The following is a 7,538-nucleotide window of genomic DNA, read 5'->3' as shown; positions in this document are numbered from 1 at the left end:
ACGTTATACGTCATAAGGTGATACTATATAACGTTATACGTTATTACGTAATAGTAAATAACGTTATACGTCATATGGTAATACTATACAACGTTATACGTTATTACGTAATAGTATATAACGTTATACGTTATAAGGTACTTCTACATAACATTAGATGTCATAAGGTAATACTATATAACGTTATACGCCATAAGGTAATACTATATAACGTTATACGTTATTACGTAATAGTATATAACGTTATACGTTATAACGTAATACTATATAACGTTATACGTCATAAGGTAATACTATATAACGTTACACGTCAGTACGTAATGGTATATAACGTTATACGCCATAAGGTAATACTATATAACGCTATACGTTATTACGTAATAGTATATAACGTTATACGTTATAAGGTAATACTACATAACGATATACGTTATTACGTAATAGTATATAACCTTATACGTTATAACGTAATACTATATAACGTTATACGCCATAAGGTAATACTATATAACGTTATACGTTATTACGTAATAGTATATAACGTTTTACGTTATAAGGTAATACCATATAACTTTATACGTTATTACGTTATAGTATATAACGTTATACGTCAGTACGTAATGGTATATAACGTTATACGCCATAAGGGTATACTATATAACGTTATACATTATTACGTAGTAGTATATAACGTTATACGATATTACGTAATAGTATACAACGTTGAACGATATTACGTAATAGTATATTACGTTATACGTCATAAGGTGATACTATATAACGTTATACGATATTACGCATTAGTATATATCGTTATACGTTCTTACGTAGTAGTATATAACGTTATACGATATTACGTAATAGTATATATCGTTATACGTTCTTACGTAGTAGTATATAACGTTATACGTTATATACGTAATAGTATATAACGTTAAACGTCATAAGGTGATACTATATAACGTTATACGTTATTACGTAATAGTATATAACGTTATACGTTATAACGTAAAACTATATAACGTTAGACGTCATAAGGTAATACTATATAACGTTATACGTCAGTACGTAATGGTATATAACGTTATACGCCATAAGGTAATACTATATAACGTTATACGTTATTACGTAATAGTATATAACGTTATACGATATTACGTAATAGTATATAACGTTATACGTCATAAGGTGATACTATATAACGTTATACGTTATTACGTAATAGTATATAACGTTATACGTTATAACGTAAAACTATATAACGTTATACGTCATAAGGTAATACTATATAACGTTATACGTCAGTACGTAATGGTATATAACGTTATACGCCATAAGGTAATACTATATAACGTTATACGTTATTACGTAATAGTATATAACGTTATACGTCAGTACGTAATGGTATACAACGTTATACGCCATATGGTAATACTATATAACGTTATACGTTATTACGTAGTAGTATATAACGTTATATGATATTACGTAATAGTATATAACGTTATACGATATTACGTAATAGTATATATCGTTATACGCCATAAGGTAATACTATATAACGCTATACGTTATGACGTAATAGTATATAACGTTATACGTTATAAGGTAATACTACATAACGATATACGTTACTACGTAATAGTATATAACGTTATACGTTATAAGGTAATTCTACATAACGTTATACGATATTACGTAATAGTATATAACGTTATACGTTATTACGTAATACTATATAACGTTATACGTTATTACGTAATAGTATATAACGTTATACGTCATAAGGTGATACTATATAACGTTATACGTTATTGCGTAATAGTATATAACGTTATACGCCATAAGGTAATACTATATAACGTTATACGTTATTACGTAATAGTATATAACGTTAGACGTCAGTACGTAATGGTATATAACGTTATACGTTATAAGGTAATACCATACAACGTTATACGTTCTTACGTAGTAGTATATAACGTTATACGTTATTACGTAATAGTATATAACGTTATACGTCAGTACGTAATGGTATACAACGTTATACGCCATATGGTAATACTATATAACGTTATACGTTATTACGTAGTAGTATATAACGTTATACGATATTACGTAATAGTATATAACGTTATACGATATTACGTAATAGTATATAACGTTATACGATATTACGTAATAGTATATAACGTTATATACTATTACGTAATAGTATATAACGTTATACGATATTACGTAATAGTATATATCGTTATACGCCATAAGGTAATACTATATAACGCTATACGTTATGACGTAATAGTATATAACGTTATACGTTATAAGGTAATACTACATAACGATATACGTTACTACGTAATAGTATATAACGTTATACGTTATAAGGTAATTCTACATAACGTTATACGATATTACGTAATAGTATATAACGTTATACGTTATTACGTAATACTATATAACGTTATACGTTATTACGTAATAGTATATAACGTTATACGTCATAAGGTGATACTATATAACGTTATACGTTATTGCGTAATAGTATATAACGTTATACGCCATAAGGTAATACTATATAACGTTATACGTTATTACGTAATAGTATATAACGTTAGACGTCAGTACGTAATGGTATATAACGTTATACGTTATAAGGTAATACCATACAACGTTATACGTTCTTACGTAGTAGTATATAACGTTATACGTTATTACGTAATAGTATATAACGTTATACGTCAGTACGTAATGGTATACAACGTTATACGCCATATGGTAATACTATATAACGTTATACGTTATTACGTAGTAGTATATAACGTTATACGATATTACGTAATAGTATATAACGTTATACGATATTACGTAATAGTATATAACGTTATACGATATTACGTAATAGTATATAACGTTATATGATATTACGTAATAGTATATAACGTTATACGATATTACGTAATAGTATATATCGTTATACGCCATAAGGTAATACTATATAACGCTATACGTTATGACGTAATAGTATATAACGTTATACGTTATAAGGTAATACTACATAACGATATACGTTACTACGTAATAGTATATAACGTTATACGTTATAAGGTAATTCTACATAACGTTATACGATATTACGTAATAGTATATAACGTTATACGTTATTACGTAATACTATATAACGTTATACGTTATTACGTAATAGTATATAACGTTATACGTCATAAGGTGATACTATATAACGTTATACGTTATTGCGTAATAGTATATAACGTTATACGCCATAAGGTAATACTATATAACGTTATACGTTATTACGTAATAGTATATAACGTTAGACGTCAGTACGTAATGGTATATAACGTTATACGTTATAAGGTAATACCATACAACGTTATACGTTCTTACGTAGTAGTATATAACGTTATACGTTATTACGTAATAGTATATAACGTTATACGTCAGTACGTAATGGTATACAACGTTATACGCCATATGGTAATACTATATAACGTTATACGTTATTACGTAGTAGTATATAACGTTATACGATATTACGTAATAGTATATAACGTTATACGATATTACGTAATAGTATATAACGTTATACGTTATTACGTAATAGTATATAACGTTATACGTCAGTACGTAATGGTATACAACGTTATACGCCATATGGTAATACTATATAACGTTATACGTTATTACGTAGTAGTATATAACGTTATACGATATTACGTAATAGTATATAACGTTATACGATATTACGTAATAGTATATAACGTTATACGATATTACGTAATAGTATATAACGTTATACGATATTACGTAATAGTATATAACGTTATACGTCATAAGGTGACACTATATAACGTTATACGCCATAAGGTAATACTATATAACGTTATACGTTATTACGTAATAGTATATAACGTTATACGTTATAACGTAATACTATATAACGTTATAAGTTATAAGGTAATACTACATAACGTTATACGATATTACGTAATAGTATATAACGTTATACGTTATTACGTAATACTATATAACGTTATACGTTATTACGTAATAGTATATAACGTTATACGTCATAAGGTGATACTATATAACGTTATACGTTATTGCGTAATAGTATATAACGTTTTACGTCATATGGTAATACTACATAACGTTATACGATATTACGTAATAGTATATAACGTTATACGTCAGTACGTAATGGTATATAACGTTATACGCCATAAGGTAATACTATATAACGTTATACGTTATTACGTAATAGTATATAACGATTTGCGTTATAAGGTAACACCATATAACTTTATACGTTATTACGTAATAGTATATAACGTTATACGTCAGTACGTAATGGTATATAACGTTATACGCTGTATGGTAATACTATATAACGTTATACGGTATTACGTAGTAGTATATAACGTTATACGATATTACGTAATAGTATATAACGTTATACGATATTACGTAATAGTATATAACGGTATACGTCATAAGGTGATACTATATAACGTTATACGTTATTACGTATTAGCATATATCGTTATACGTTATTACGTATTAGTATATAACGTTATACGATATTACGTAATAGTATATAACGTTATACGTCATAAGGTGATACTATATAACGTTATACGTTATTACGTAATAGTAAATAACGTTATACGTCATATGGTAATACTATACAACGTTATACGTTATTACGTAATAGTATATAACGTTATACGTTATAAGGTACTACTACATAACATTAGATGTCATAAGGTAATACTATATAACGTTATACGCCATAAGGTAATACTATATAACGTTATACGTTATTACGTAGTAGTATATAACGTTATACGATATTACGTAATAGTATATAACGTTATACGATAATACGTAATAGTATATAACGTTATACGCCATAAGGTAATACTATATAACGTTATACGTTATTACGTAATAGTATATAACGTTATACGTTATAACGTAATACTATATAACGTTATACGTCATAAGGTAATACTATATAACGTTACACGTCAGTACGTAATGGTATATAACGTTATACGCCATAAGGTAATACTATATAACGCTATACGTTATTACGTAATAGTATATAACGTTATACGTTATAAGGTAATACTACATAACGATATACGTTATTACGTAATAGTATATAACCTTATACGTTATAACGTAATACTATATAACGTTATACGCCATAAGGTAATACTATATAACGTTATACGTTATTACGTAATAGTATATAACGTTTTACGTTATAAGGTAATACCATATAACTTTATACGTTATTACGTTATAGTATATAACGTTATACGTCAGTACGTAATGGTATATAACGTTATACGCCATAAGGGTATACTATATAACGTTATACGTTATTACGTAGTAGTATATAACGTTATACGATATTACGTAATAGTATACAACGTTGAACGATATTACGTAATAGTATATTACGTTATACGTCATAAGGTGATACTATATAACGTTATACGATATTACGTATTAGTATATATCGTTATACGTTCTTACGTAGTAGTATATAACGTTATACGATATTACGTAATAGTATATATCGTTATACGTTCTTACGTAGTAGTATATAACGTTATACGTTATATACGTAATAGTATATAACGTTAAACGTCATAAGGTGATACTATATAACGTTATACGTTATTACGTAATAGTATATAACGTTATACGTTATAACGTAAAACTATATAACGTTATACGTCATAAGGTAATACTATATAACGTTATACGTCAGTACGTAATGGTATATAACGTTATACGCCATAAGGTAATACTATATAACGTTATACGTTATTACGTAATAGTATATAACGTTATACGATATTACGTAATAGTATATAACGTTATACGTCATAAGGTGATACTATATAACGTTATACGTTATTACGTAATACTACATAACGTTATACGATATTACGTAATAGTATATAACTTTATACGTTATTACCTCATACTATATAACGTTATACGTTATTACGTAATAGTATATAACGTTATACGCCATAAGGTAATACTATATAACGTTATACGTTATTACGTAATAGTATATGACGTTTTACGTTATAAGGTAACACCATATAACTTTATACGTTATTACGTAATAGTATATAACGTTATACGTCAGTAAGTAATGGTATACAACGTTATACGCCATAAGGTAATACTATATAACGTTATACGTTATTACGTAGTAGTATATAACGTTATACGATATTACGTAATAGTTTACAACGTTGAACGATATTACGTAATAGTATATAACGTTATACGTCATAAGGTGATACTATATAACGTTATACGATATTACGTATTAGTATATATCGTTATACGTTCTTACGTAGTAGTATATAACGTTATACGATATTACGTAATAGTATATAACGTTATACGATATTACGTAATAGTATATAACGTTATACGTCATAAGGTGATACTATATAACGTTATACGATATTACGTATTAGTATATATCGTTATACGTTATTACGTAATAGTATATAACGTTATACGTCAGTACGTAATGGTATATAACGTTATACGCCATAAGGTAATACTATATAACGTTATACGTTATTACGTAATAGTATATAACGTTATACGTCATAAGGTGATACTATATAACGTTATACGATATTACGTATTAGTATATATCGTTATACGTTCTTACGTAGTAGTATATAACGTTATACGATATTACGTAATAGTATATAACGTTATACGTCATAAGGTGATACTATATAACGTTATATGTTATTGCGTAATAGCATATAACGTTATACGTCATATGGTAATACTACATAACGTTATACGATATTACGTAATAGTATATAACGTTATACGTCGGTACGTAATGGTATATAACGTTATACGTTATAAGGTAATACTACATAACGTTATACGATATTACGTAATAGTATATAACGTTATAGGTTATAAGGTAATACTACATAACGTTATACGATTTTACGTAATAGTATATAAAGTTATACGTCAGTACGTAATGGTATATAACGTTATACGCCATAAGGTAATACTATATAACGTTATACGTCATTACGTAATAGTATATAACGTTATACGTTATAAGGTAATACTACATAACGTTATACGTTTTTACGTAATAGTATATAACGTTATACGTCATAAGGTAATACTATATAACGTCATACGTTATTACTTAATAGCATATAACGTTATACGTTATTACGTAATACTACATAACGATATACGTTATTACGTAATAGTATATAACGTTATACGTTATAAGGTAATACTACATATCGTTATACGATATTACGTATTAGTATATAACGTTATACGTCATAAGGTAATACTATATAACGTTATACGTCATAAGGTAATACTATATAACGTTATACGTCAGTACGTAATGGTATATAACGTTATACGCCATAAGGTAATACTATATAACGCTATACGTTATTACGTAATAGTATATAACGTTA

Source organism: Bombus pascuorum, chromosome 13 (assembly GCF_905332965.1).
Source record: "Bombus pascuorum chromosome 13, iyBomPasc1.1, whole genome shotgun sequence".
NCBI lineage: Eukaryota > Metazoa > Arthropoda > Insecta > Hymenoptera > Apidae > Bombus > Bombus pascuorum.
This window is presented reverse-complemented; position numbering follows the sequence as displayed.